We start from the raw sequence: 14,491 nt of genomic DNA on the forward strand, positions 1-14,491 counted from the left end.
GAAAATGTAGATATTTACTTATGCAGGCATATAACTGGAAGACACACAAAAAGTTAGGTGTTGGTGGTTACCTCCGGGAAGGGAAACTGGGATAGTAGAGAATAGTGGATGTAATGGGGACTTTTCACTGTATACACCTGTGATGCTCTGAATCATTGTTTGCAATTACTTTTCAGTACTACCCAATAGAGTTCAAAAAGTCTATTTTCCCACCTCACTGATGTTTGGCTTGGTCATGCAACTTGATTTTAGAGAATGGAATTTGGGTTGAAATGATAGTGCACCAATGTCAGTCTGAAGTGTTAAAAGACTCTGCATGTTCTTGTTCAATCTCTTCCTCTTCTGCCATCACTATAACAAAACTGGACCTAGGTAGGCTGCTGTTCCAAGAAAAATGAGAGACAACTGGAGCAGACCTAGGCCACACAGGCTCAAGCCAAACCCAGTAGAATCACTCTAGATCATCAGAACACCAGAAGACCCACAGTTGCATGAGCAAGAAGTAAATATTTAATATGGTATGGCACTGATGTTGTTTAAACATAACTTAATTAGGTAAAATTAAAATAAAAAACAGCACAAATTTAAATTTTACAATTTTATCAGTTTTAATGTATGTATACACACATGAAACTATCACTTCAATGAAGATAATTATCTATCACCCCCAAGTTTCCCTGTACCCCTTTGTAATCCACCTGTCTCTCCACCCCTGCCCCAGGCAACCAATGACATGCTTTCTTTCACTATAGATCAGTTTGAATTTTCTACAATTTTAAATAAATTGAATTGTATATACTCTCATACTTGGCTTCATTCACTCAGAAAAATGATTTTGAAACACATTCCTGTTATAGTATATATCAAAAGTCCCTTCTTTTATATTTCCAAGCAGTATTCCATTGCTTGGATATATCACATTTTGTTTATTCACCTGTTCATGGACATTTGGGTTGCTTCCGATTTGGCGCTATTATGAATAGAGCTGCTATGAGCATTCATGTAAGTCTTTGTGTGGACATAAGTGTCATTTATCTTAGATAAATACTTAGGAGTGGAATGATTGGGGCATGTAATGGGCATATGTTTAGCTTTTTTTTTGTTTTACTAAAAAAAATATTTATTGGATGAATGGCATATATATAAAGTTACACTAAGTATTTTTTTACATAGACATAAAATCTTTTGAGCATTTTTTGATTCTTTTTTTTTAAATTTATTGGGGTGACAATTGTTAGTAAAATTACATAGATTTCAGGTGTGCAATTCTGTATCACATCATCTATAAATTACATTGTGTGTTCACCACCCAGAGTCAGTTCTCCTTCCATCACCATATATTTCATCCCCCTTACCCTCATCTCCCACCCCCCAACCCCCTTATCCTTTGGTAACCACTAAATTTCGTTCCCCAGATTAATTTTCAAACCCCGTGGCCATCCTGTGGTCATCGACTGCCCTCCAATCCCCTCACCCTCCCCACCACCCACACCCCCCCCCCGCCCATCTAGCAACCCTCAGTTTTTCCTCTTTGTCTCCAAAACTGTTTCTGATGAGTTCATTCACTTATTCTTTTCTTTAGATTCCGCATATAAGTGAGATCATATGGTACTTATCTTTCTCTGTCTGACTTATTTCACTTAACATAATGTTCTCTAGGTCCATCCATGTTGTTGCAAATGGTGAGATTTCTTTCTCTTTATGGCTACGTAATACTCCATTGTATAAATGTCCCACAGTTTCTTAATCCAGTCATCTACCGATGGGCATTTTGGTTGTTTCCATGTCTTAGCTATTGTGTATAGTGCTGCAATAAACATAGGAGTGCATAAAGATTTTTGAATTGGAGTTTTGGATTTCTCCGGATACCTAGGAGTAGAATTACTGGATCATAGGGTAGTTCCATTTTCAGATTTTTGAGATACCTCCATACTGTTTTCCATAGTGGCTGCACCAATCTGCATTCCCACCAACAGTGCACAAGCGTTCCCTTTTCTCCACATCCGCGCCAGCACTTGTTGTTTGTTGATTTATTGATGATAGCCATTTTGACTGGGGTGAGGTGGTATCTCATTGTGGTTTTTATTTGCATTTCTCTGATGGTTAGTGAGGTTGAGCATTTCTTCATATGTCTGTTTGCCATCTGTATGTCCTTTTTAGAAAAATGTCTCTTCAAGTCCTCTGCCCATTTTTTAATTGGGTCGTTTGTTTTTTTGGAGTTGAGTTGAATGAGTTTTTCATAGATTTGTGATATTAATCCCTTATCAGATATATCATTGGCAAATATCTTTTCCCATTCAGTAGGATCCCTTTTTGTTTTATTGATGGTTTTCTTTGCTGTGAAAAAACTTTTTAGTTTGATATAATCCCACATGTTTATTTTTTCTCTTACTTCCCTCGAGCGAGGGGATATATCAGTAAAAATCTTACTCCTAGTAATGTCTGAGAAGTTTCTTCCTATATTTTCTTCTAGGTATTTTATGGTGTCAGATCTTACATTTAAGTCTTTAAGCCATTTTGAATTTATTTTTGTATATGGTGTAAGGAGGTGGTCCAGCTTCATTTTTTTCCATGTGTCTGTCCAGGTTTCCCAGCACCATTTATTGAATAGACTGTCTTTACTCCATCGTACATTCTTGCTTCCATTGTCGTAGATTAAATGGCCATATAGGCGTGGATTTATTTCTGGACTCTCTATTCTGTTCCATTGATCTATGTGTCTGTTTTTATGCCAGTAGCATGCTGTTTTTTTTTTTTTTTTGAGGTGGTGTCTTTTTTTTTTATTTATTTATTTTTTAATTTATTGGGGTGACAATTGTTAGTAGAATTACATAGATTTCAGTTGTGCAATTCTGTATCACATCATCCATAAATCACACTGTGTGTTCACCACCCAGAGTCAGCTCCCCTTCCATCACCGTACATTTGATCCCCCTCACCCTCATCCCCCACCCCCCAACCCCCTTACGCTCTGGTAACCACCAAATTACGTTCCCCAGATTAATTTTCAAACCCCGTGGCCATCCTGTGGTCACCGACTGCCCTCCAATCCCCTCACCCTCCCCCCACCCCCCACTCCCCCCGCCCATCTAGCAACCCTCAGTTTTTCCTCATTGTCTCCCAAACAGTTTCTGATTAGTTCATTCACTTATTCTTTTCTTTAGAATCCGCAAATAAGTGAGATCATATGGAACTTATCTTTCTCTGTCTGACTTATTTCACTTAACATAATGTTCTCTAGATCCATCCATGTTGTTGCAAATGGTAAGATTTCTTTCTTCCTTATGGCTGCATAATACTCCATTGTATAAATGTACCACAGTTTCTTAATCCAGTCATCTACCGATGGGCATTTTGGTTGTTTCCATGTCTTAGCTATTGTGTATAGTGCTGCAATAAACATAGGAGTGCATAGAGATTTTTGAATTGAAGTTCTGGATTTCTCCGGATAGATACCTAGGAGTGGAATTACTGGATCATAAGGTAGTTCCATTTTCAGAATTTTGAGATACCTCCATACTGTTTTCCATAGCGGCTGCACCAGTCTGCAATCCCACCAACAGTGCACAAGCGTTCCCTTTTCTCCACATCCGCGCCAGCACTTGTTGTTTGTTGATTTATTGATGATAGCCATTCTGACTGGGGTGAGGTGGTATCTCATTGTGGTTTTTATTTGCATTTCTCTGATGGTTAGCGAGGTTGAGCATTTCTTCATATGTCTGTTTGCCATCTGTATGTCCTTTTCAGAAAAATGTCTCTTCAAGTCCTCTGCCCATTTTTTAATTGGATCGTTTGTTTTTTTGGAGTTGGGTTGAGTAAGTTTTCCATAGATTTGTGATATTAATCCCTTATCAGATATATCACTGGCAAATATCTTTTCCCATTCAGTAGGATCCCTTCTTGTTTTATTGATGGTTTCCTTTGCTGTGAAAAAACTTTTCAGTTTGATATAATCCCACATGTTTATTCTTTCTCTTAGTTCCCTCGCGCGAGGGTGTATATCAGTAAAAATCTTACTCCGGATAATGTCTGAGAAGTTTCTTCCTATATTTTCTTCTAGGTATTTTATGGTTTCAGACCTTACATTTAAGTCTTTAAGCCATTTTGAATTTATTTTTGTATATGGTGTAAGGAGGTGGTCCAACTTCATTTTTTTGCATGTGTCTGTCCAGGTTTCCCAGCACCATTTATTGAATAGACTGTCATTACTCCATCGTACATTCTTGCTTCCATTGTCGTAGATTAAATGGCCATATAGGCGTGGATTTATTTCTGGATTCTCTATTCTGTTCCATTGATCTATGTGTCTGTTTTTATGCCAGTACCATGCTGTTTTGATTACTGTAGCCTTGTAGTATAATTTGAAGTCAGGTATTGTTATACCTCCCACTTTGTTCTTATTTCTCAAGATTGCCTTTGCTATTCGGGGTCTTTTATGGTCCCATATAAATTTTAGGATTATATGTTCTATTTCTGTGAAAAACGACGTTGGCAGTTTGATAGGAATTGCATTGAATATGTATATTGCCTTAGGCAGTATGGACATTTTAACTATATTAATTCTTCCTATCCATGAACATGATATGTGTTTCCATCTATTTATATCTTCCTTCATTCCTTTCATCAGTGTCTTATAATTTTCTGAGTATAGATCTTTTACTTCTTTGGTTAAATTTATTCCCAGGTATTTTATAGTCTTTGGAGCGATTGTAAATGGGATTGTTTTTTTAATTTCTCCTTCTGATGTTTTATTATTGGTATATACAAATGCAACTGATTTCTGAATATTAATTTTGTATCCTGCTACTTTACTAAATTCATCTATCAGCTCTAATAGCTTCTTGGTGGAGTTTTTAGGGTTCTCTATATATAGTATCATATCATCTGCATACAATGATAATTTAACTTCCTCCTTACCAATTTGGATGCCTTTTATTTCTTTTTCTTGTCTGATTGCTGTGGCTAGAACTTCCAGCACTATGTTGAATAGAAGTGGAGATAGTGGGCAACCTTGCCTTGTTCCTGATCTTAGGGGGAATGGTTTTAGCTTTTCCCCATTGAGTATGATGTTAGCTGTTGGTTTGTCATATATGGCCTTTATTATGTTGAGATATGATCCCTCTATTCCCACTTTCTTAAGGGTTTTTATCATAAATGGCTGTTGGATTTTATCAAATGCTTTTTCTGCATCTATTGATACGATCATGTGATTCTTATTTATCATTTTGTTAATGTGGTGTATCACATTAATTGATATGCGGATGTTGAACCACCCTTGCATACCAGGGATGAATACCACTTGATCATGGTGTATGATCTTTTTAATGTATTGCTGAATTCTGTTCGCTAATATTTTATTGAGGATTTTTGCATCTATGTTCATTAGAGATATCAGCCTGTAGTTTTCTTTTTTTGTGGTGTCTTTGTCTGATTTTGGGATCAGGGTGATAGTGGCTTCGTAAAAAGTGTTTGGGAGTCTTCCTTCCTTCTGGATTTTTTGGAAGAGCTTGAGGAGAATAGGTGATAATTCTTTTTTGAACGTTTTGTAAAATTCACCTGTAAAGCCATCTGGTCCAGGGCTTTTGTTTGTTGGAAGATTGTTGATTACTGATTCAATTTCCGTGGTGGTAATCAGTCTATTCAGGTTTTCTGTTTCTTCTTGAGTTAGCCTTGGAAGGTTGTACGCCTCTAGAAAATTGTCCATTTCTTCCAGATTGTCAAATTTGTTGGCATATAGTTGCTCATAGTAACTCTTTAAAACTGTTTGTATTTCTGCGGTGTCCGTTGTCACTTCTCCTCTTTCATTTCTGATTTTATTAATTTGGGTCCTCTCTTTTTTTTAATGAGTCTGGCTAAAGTTTTGTCGATTTTGTTTATCTTCTCTAAGAACCAACTCTTGGATTCATTGATCTTTTGTATTGTTTTTCTGGTTTCTATTTCATTTATTTCTGCTCTGATCTTTATTATCTCCTTCCTTGTGCTCCCTTTGGGCTTATTTTGCTGTTCTTTTTCCAAATCCATTAAGTGTGAAGATAAACTATTGATTAGTGATGTTTCTTGTTTCTTTAGGTAGGCCTGCAAAGCTATGAATTTCCCTCTTAGGACTGTTTTCGCGGCATCCCATAGATTTTGGGTCGTCGTGTTTTCATTTTCATTTGTCTCGAGATATCTTTTGATTTCTTCCTTGATCTCCTGCTTGACCCATTCATTACTTAGTAATAAGTTATTCAGCCTCCATGAATTGGTGTGTCTTCCAGTTTTTTTCCTGTAGTTCATTTCTAATTTCATAGCATTGTGATCAGAGAAGACAATTGGTATGATTTCAATTTTCTTAAATTTATCAAGACTTGTTTTGTGGCCTAACATATCGTCTATCTTGGAAAATGTTCCATGTGCGCTTGAGAAAAACGTGTATTTTGCAGCATTGGGGTGAAATGTTCTGAAAATTTTGATTAAATCCAAGTGGTCCAATGTATCATTTAAGGCTGTTGTTTCCATATTGATTTTCTGTCTGGAAGACCTGTCCCTTGTGGTCAGAGGTGTGTTGAAGTCCCCTACTATGATAGTGTTACTGTTGATCTCTGTCTTTATGTCAGTCAATACCTGTTTTATATATTTAGGTGCTCCTATGTTGGTTGCATAGATGTTTACTAGGGTTATGTCCTCTTGTCGGATCGATCCCTTTACTATTATATAGTGCCCATCTTTAGCTTTTAATATGTTCTTCATTTTAAAGTCTATTTTGTCAGATATAAGTATTGCAACTCCAGCTTTTTTCTCGTTTCCATTTGCATGAAATATCTTACTCCAACCCTACACTTTCAGCCTGTGTGTGTCTTTTGTTCTGAGGTGAGTTTCTTGTATACAGCATATACAAGGGTCTTACTTTCTTATCCAGTCAGCCACCCTATGTCTCTTGATTGGAGCATTTAATCCATTTACATTTAAAGTGATTATTGATACGTACATAATTATTGCCATTTTTAAACTTGTAGTTAGGTTGTTTTGATCTTTCTTCTATTTACAGAAGTCCTTTTAGTGTTTCTTGCAATGCTGGCTTGGTGGTAATAAATTCCTTTAGCTTATTTTTTTCTGGAAAGCTCTTTATCTCTCCATCAACTTTCAATGATAGCCTTGCTGGATAAAGCAATGTAGGTTGTAGTTCTTTGTTTTCCATCACTTTGAGTATCTCCTGCCACTCCTTCCTGGCCTTCAATGTTTCTGTAGAAAAGTCATTTGATAGTCTTATGGGAGTTCCCTTGTATGTAACCCTCCGTCTTTCTCTTGCTGCTTTTAGGATTCTCTCTTTGTCTTTAAGCTTTGCCATTTTAACTATAATGTGTCTTGGTGTGGACCTGTTTGGGTTTATCCTGGTTGGAACTCTCTGCACTTCCTGGGCTTGTATGTTGGTTTCCTTCATCAAGTTGGGGAAGTTTTCAGACATTAATACTTCAAATATGTTCTCAATCCCTTGCTTACTCTCTTCACCTTCTGGTATTCCTATGATGCGCATGTTGTTGCGCTTGATGTTATCCCAGAGGTCTCTTAGGCCATCCTCATTGTTTTTTATTCTTTTTTCTTTCTGTTGTTCCGTTTGGGTGATCTCTGCTACCTTGTCTTCTAAGTCGCTGATTCAATCCTCTGCTCCATCTAACCTGCTGGTAATTCCTTCAAGTGAGTTCTTAATTTCGGTAATTGTGTTCTTTAGTTCTAACTGGTTGTTCGTTATGATTTCTACATCCTTCTTTATGTCTTCTCTAAGCTCCTTAAACATTCTTATCACCCGTGTTCTGAACTCTGTCTCTGAAAGGTTGGTTACGTCTGCTTCATTTGGTTCCAGTTGTGGAGGTTTCTTCTGTTCTTTTATTTGGGACGTGTATCTTTGTTTCCCCATTCTGGCTGACTCTCTGTGTTTATTTTGATATATTAGGTAGATCCCCTAGAGTTCTTAGTTCTTGCTAGGTTATCTTATGTAGTATGTGTCCTTTATATTTGACTCAAACCACGTCGTACTTCTCTTCTGCGTGTGCTCCAAAGGTGACTCTTGTGTTGTGCACACTGTCCCGTTCAAGAAGATCTTTAAGTGCTTTTTGCTTGTGAGTAGGTGGGGTTAACTCCTGGGCTGACCAGTTGTGAGACTTGGCTCTGCCCCCCGCAGGGCGCTCTGCTGCGTGAGGGTTGACCACCCAAATGTGGTTTTGCCTCTATGGGCTCCAGTGCCTGTAGAGAAGCCCCTCTTGGTGTGTCACCTGCAGGTCAAACCCGGCAGCACTCCGGTTTGGTCTGGAGTTGGCCCCTGGATATTCTGAATCCCGTGCCTCTCAAGCTGGGCCCCGGCAGGGCAGTTTCAGAACAAAGCAAATCACCAGGCACAACAGCAACAACAACAACAAAGAAAAAAATCAAATACATTCACATGCAAAAACACCCGATAACCCCCACTCGACACAGGGAAAGATATCAAAGATATAAAGACAAAGCAAAACAAAACAAAACAAAGCAAAAGAAAAAGCAGTGACAGTCTCAGCCTAAGCCCACCAAGCAATGTCCAGGTTGTCCTCTGCTGTACCAAAGAGCCCCCTGCTTATTGCGCAGGCAGAACCAGTCACCTGGTGCCCAGAGTGACTTTGGGACTGCAGACTTAAATGCGTGGGCCTGAGGGGTCTGGATGATAGTTTTTACAAAGTCAGTGCAGTTTCTGCCCTTGCCTGCACATATGTACACTGAGAGTAGCACCACCAGCCCCGTGTCCAGTACTCCTGAGTCTTAGGGCACTTCTTCAGTGTGTGTGTGTATGGGGGGGTGCGGGCGGGAGATTTATGATCCGCTGAAAGCCCAGAGTTGCGCCTGCCTTACTGCTGATCTCTGGGTGTGTCTCTGCAGTTGCACTTGCCCCGCCCTAGGCATGCCAGAAAGGGTGGGGGCTGGGGATGGAGGGGTCTTCTCTCTCCCAGCCCAGCCGCGCGTCACCCTCTTCCCGCAGGCCAGAAAAGGTGGTGGTTGGGGGTGGAGGAGTCTCTTCTCTCCTAGCCCAGCCAAAATCAAACACTTCCCAGTCTCCCTGGGTCAGGGCTGCCTGTCAGGCTTCCCAGGGCCTGAGCACTACTACGGCTCCTCTGTAATCTGACACTACTCCTCAGTTCAGGGGCCAGTTTAAGTCTCTGGAAGGGCGGGGTAGGATTGGAAGAGAGGGGCGGGGGAGGGGCCCAGGTATGGAGTCTGTGTTTTTTGTCCGCTGCAGGGCCCACTAGCCGCCCTCCCGGCGGGAGAAATCAGCCGTGGGACGCAGGGAAAGAGCCCACCTCCTGGTCTCTGTGCTCTCTGTTCCGCCCTGGGATCCCGTGCGTGCCCAGAACTGCGGGTGCCACCTCGGTTTTCGCCGCCGCTGGCTGAGACTCCGCTGCGGGCTGGGATTTCCCCGCCGCCTCTGCCGCCACGCATTTTCACTCCGCTCCCTTCCTTTCTTCCCCTGCTCGCCCAATTAGCGCACCTTCAAGTAATCCTTAGCTTCAAGTAATCCACGAGTCTCTTAGCTGTTCTGTGTGATGAGCAGAGTTCTTTGATGGGTTATAGGTCCTGTTTGTAATAAGATCCGGAGGAGAACTCAGAAAGTGCGCCCTGCTGCCCCCATTCCTATGACGTCACTCCTGTTTAGTTTTTAAGAATCTGACAAACTGTTTTCCAAAGTGTATGGACCATTTTGCATTCTCGCTAGCAAGAGAATGGGTGTTCCAGTTGACCCACATTTTTGCGAACATTTCATATGGTCAGTATTTTGTAATTATAACCAATCTAAAGGGTATGCAGAAGTATCTAATTGGGGTTTAATTTGCATTTCTCTGATGATTAATAATGTAGTACATAGTTTCATATGCTTATTGGCCACCCATATAACTTCTTTTAAGAAGTGTCTGTTCAAATATTTGTGTCTTTGGTGGGGGTGGTATTTGTCTTTTTTTTTCTTTTTTGAGTTGTGAGAGTTATTTGCAGATACTGTCATAGAAGTCCTTTGTTTAATATATGTGATACCGGTGCTGGGTTTGGGGTTACTTTGCTAGGAAGCATTTTTGAAGCTGCAGCTGACCTGTACAACACCCTTATGTATGTTTTCAATTACATACCATGAGAATAAATTGCCTATTCAAAATAACTAAATAAAACTTAAGTAAATAGGCCAGCAAACAAATATATTTATTGTGAATTGTTAGAAATGAAAGGAAACTATTATTTATTCAGTACCTACTAAATCTGTTAATAGTTTTATTTGTTTTAACCCATTGGATTAACACAACAACTCTGTCTGGTAGGTACTATTATTATCTTTTTCAGCAATTCAGAAAACTAAGGCTAAAGAAAAGAAACCTGAGATTCAGAGTCAGATAGCCTATAAGTGGAAGGGCTGGGATTCAACCTTGGGTCTGCATGACTCTGATGTGTGTCTTTAATGGCTCATTACATTAAACTGTGCTGTTTGCATCTATGAAGTATAGTTTATCTTTCTCTGAATACCAGGGCTAATGCCCTAATGCCAAAATGTCCAAGAAATTGACTAAAATAGAACTAAAGCTAAATTGTATTGAGTGATGGTGTTATTTTACATTATATTTTATAGCAATATTACCCAGAACATTTTATTCCAGGTTCATTGAGAATTAATTGATCCTTTACTTGAGGTTCCAGCAACAAAGTGTAAGGACCATAATTATAGGTCTCATTTCACTATGCCTTATGGTGGAATGCCATCTTTCCTATGTCTGGCCATCTCAGAGATTGGGAGCTCCCTGATGCTGGAGACTGTGTTTATTTACCTGACTCCAAAGCACATAGCAGAGGTTGCCCCATGGCCAGCTCAAAGAACATGCCATGTTCTAGTATAAGTGATAACATGAGTGAAACAGGGTTCAGGCATGGTCTTTACCCTCAAAGAGCTCCCAGTCTAGTAAGAAAAACAGACATCAACAAATGATTGCGTTGAATATATTAAATGCTACAAAAGGTATGAAAAAGAGCTGTGGGAACCCACACAAGGGAGTAATCAATTTAATAAATGCTTGTTGAGTGAATAAATTATGTGGTTTGAAATATTTCAGTAATTCATCATATCTAGTGCAGAGGTTAAGAACACAGAATGTGGAGTTTGGGAGCCAGTGCTACCATTTTTTACCTATGTAACCATGGGGAAATTACTTAACTCTGCCACAGTTGTCTCATATATATAGTGGGGATAATAACAAAACTTATCACATAGGTTTGAGGTGAGAATTAAATAAGTTAATACATTGAAAACATGTTACCCATTAAGTGATGATGATGATGATGATGATGATGATGATGATGATTACATAGCAGTAATTTCCTTAATTTTCTGTCTTGGTGCCTATAATGTCCACCACTGACATAAATAATCAAGGCTAAAAAACTGTCTCCTGCATCTGGGTTCCACCTGGGAATATAAAATTGTGTGTGTGGAGACAGGGAAATGTTTCCATGAGCTCCCGGGACACTTGTGCTCAGTATAGCTTGGTAGCCCAAGTACAACAACTAGCTGTTGGTTTTGGTTTTGTTTTTTGAAAAATGCTTTTGTAGAAGGCATAATTCTTTAATAATACTATTTATAGTCCCCAACTCCTATTTTGGGGGGAAATTTGCCTTTTCTGGTGAGAGAAGTTTAATCAAATGGTGAACCAGGTACACCTGGAACAGTCTTTTATAGACAGGAAGGACTTTACCACACAAGTACAAGTGAACACACATACATATACATACATACAGAACACTCTCACAACTGTTGTCTCTGGGCTCCTAGGGATGGGTTAAGGAGTCCCTCCTACATTATACTTAGTGTTTTTGTATTCTGCCAAACATGTTATATACACACACCCATAAATTACTTCTAGCATCTCCATGAAGGATATGTTATTAGCTCCATTTTTCTTATGAGAAAGACCAAGACCCAGAAGTTGCCTTGCCTAAAAGCCACACAAGTTTGATCCAGGAAACACCTGGGACAAACTACATTCAAAAGTCAAATATCTGGCTCTGGTCAGGTTCATAATCACCCTCTGGAGCCACACACATACCAACTGCAGACAAAGGGAAAGAAACAGGGAGAAGAAATGTGCATGTCTCTCTAATGTTAGGGATGATGACCTCCAAACCCCATTCACTTAGCACATGCCCTTCTGCTGGTCTCTTGCTGTTTCTCCCTTCATCTTAAGCTTGCTCAGATATTTTGGACTTCTGCCCCATTGGCTAAGAGTTTGTTTTCCTTGAAAGTGATGGAGGGGCAGTCCTCAGGAAACAGAGAGAAAAAGGGCTGGGAGTTGTCTTGTCTAACAAAATATGTTCAAATTCAATGTGAATGCCAAGTGGAGAGAGTTTGGGGTATACACAATAAGTACAGAGTAACACAGAGACAGCATGGGGCATCTGAGGACTGTGTGATCCCTCTTCTTCTGAATTCTGTGGTTGTTAACAAGAGTAACAGTTTAATTTGGATAGGGCCAAAATAATGAAAATATACCTAAGGGTTGGATGCACTAATGGCTGAACTGAGAAGACTTCGAACTGGGAACATGTACACCTTGCTATTGCTTTGGAGCAAGAGGTTATGGAACTTGGGTTTGTAAAGAAACTATGCTTTAGAAGTAAAATAAACTAAAAAATGTAGGAAAGCGGATTAAATAAAGGAAAGCTAAAGAAGCTCCTTTGTATATATTTCCTGGACTTAAAGGAAGAAACATGTTTTAAAAAAAGTCAGTAGCGAAAATCCAACAGCTTGAAAGAGAAAAATTCTGACACAAATTTGAACTGTTGACACGGGGCCTAGACAGAAAGGATCTTAGACCTGTGCTGGCTAGAAAATAACAAGTGTGAATAGGATTCAAGCATGGCTAACAGTTATTAAGGGATATTACAAGTATCAATAAGTACTACTATTATCCCCATTTTACCAAAAGGAAAAAAAAAACTAAATTAAAAAAGAGAGATTAAGTTGCCCAAGATTACACACTTAGTAAGTGGTAGCATTATGATTTAACCCAAGCAGTTGGTTCCAAAGACTGTACTCCTAACCAACCACTATAGTATACAGTTCTAACCTGTAGCTCAGTGCATTGTGGTTGAATGTCAGCACTGCCTCTGACAATCATTAAGCTGCTTTGATGCTTTGACAACAATACATCTGGAAAAAGAGTGAGAATAAAGTATCTATAACTTCCCTAGATACATGGGGCTTAGAGCTAAAAAGAACAAGGGAACAAAGAAGTCTCAAACCAAATTCTTTCCTGCATCTCATACAGCCATTTCCCCCCAAAATCATTTTCATCCAGAGTTGACACCCAGACATGTTCTTTTCAAGCCTCTGCCAAATAATACCCCAAACTCTAGAGCTGCTGGTGGTGAGGCAAACTCACTCCTACCCCTTTCTGCCAACATTTGTCAAGAGGAAAAACCAGGTCAGGTTTGTCAATACATCAGCAGCAGAAAAGTGTATCCTTCTGAAGGAGCTGCTTGGATCAAAATGGTCTCTCTTGTTAATCACAGGTCAAGGTCAGGCAGATATTTTCTTGCCCTTGCATAAGAGCTGGAAATGCTTTCTGGGTGTGCCAATTGCTGATGAAGAGGAAACACCATGAAGGAAGCTAAGGGGACACTTCTTAATAATGGCACTCCAGAGACTCACAGAATTGCTCTCCTTTCGTTTCCCTTCTCCCTCTGCAGGCTGTCAGTTTCTTTGTGTCTTCTGTTTTGCTTTCTTTCTCTGTACCCACAAAGAAGCCTGTGGCACATATGATCTATACATTTTTGCAATTTCTGAAGAGTATAGATAACTAGAAGCATCTCTCCCATTTTCTTAAAACTACGCTTTCAAAGGACAGTATAAACTAAAACTGTACATGTGTCCCCTCCTGTGACCTCCTTGCTGTGAAGACTCCCCTTCAGGAAGACCGATCAGCACTGCAAATGCCACAAAGTACAGCACAAAGCAGGCTGAAGGAGTCAGTTCAGCAGCAGCGAGCCTACAGTATACAATCCACTGTGGTTCCATCTCACAGAATATGCATCTGCCTCTCTGCAGATGGGCTGTGGTTGGGAAATTTCGTGGGATCAGCAGGACGCAGTTGTTGCCATTTCCAGAGAAGGTCTGCCATTTTCTATATTTGCCAGGTAAGCCAGTTGACAGATAAGACAGTTCGGGTGGAAGAACTGGCCTACAGGGGCCTGTCTGTTCCTTTAAATATTCCCTTGTAAATTCTGGCTACAGACCCTACTCCAAGCATCCTTCAGAGGAGGAAATCAATCAGCCCTACAGTATTGACAGTCAGAAAACCTTCTTTGATTAAAGGCACAAGCATGATATTGAGGCGAGAGTACTGGGCTTGGTGTTACCTGCAGTGTATGATCGTGGGCTGACTGAGGAAAAGAATCATAGGTCAGGCACAGGCAGGGGTAAATAATCTTCAAGGTCCTCACAGATTCTGAGTGACAG

The 14,491-nt window shown here is 39.8% G+C and overlaps 1 protein-coding gene across 3 annotated transcripts in view; it reads right to left on the minus strand.

Moving 5' to 3' along the window:
* The window catches only part of LOC117026978 (vascular endothelial growth factor receptor kdr-like), a 348,517-nt gene that overhangs the window by 267,695 nt on the left and 66,331 nt on the right, over nucleotides 1–14,491 (minus strand). The window lies entirely within an intron of this gene.

This window comes from Rhinolophus ferrumequinum, chromosome X, assembly GCF_004115265.2.
Source record: "Rhinolophus ferrumequinum isolate MPI-CBG mRhiFer1 chromosome X, mRhiFer1_v1.p, whole genome shotgun sequence".
Lineage (NCBI taxonomy): Eukaryota > Metazoa > Chordata > Mammalia > Chiroptera > Rhinolophidae > Rhinolophus > Rhinolophus ferrumequinum.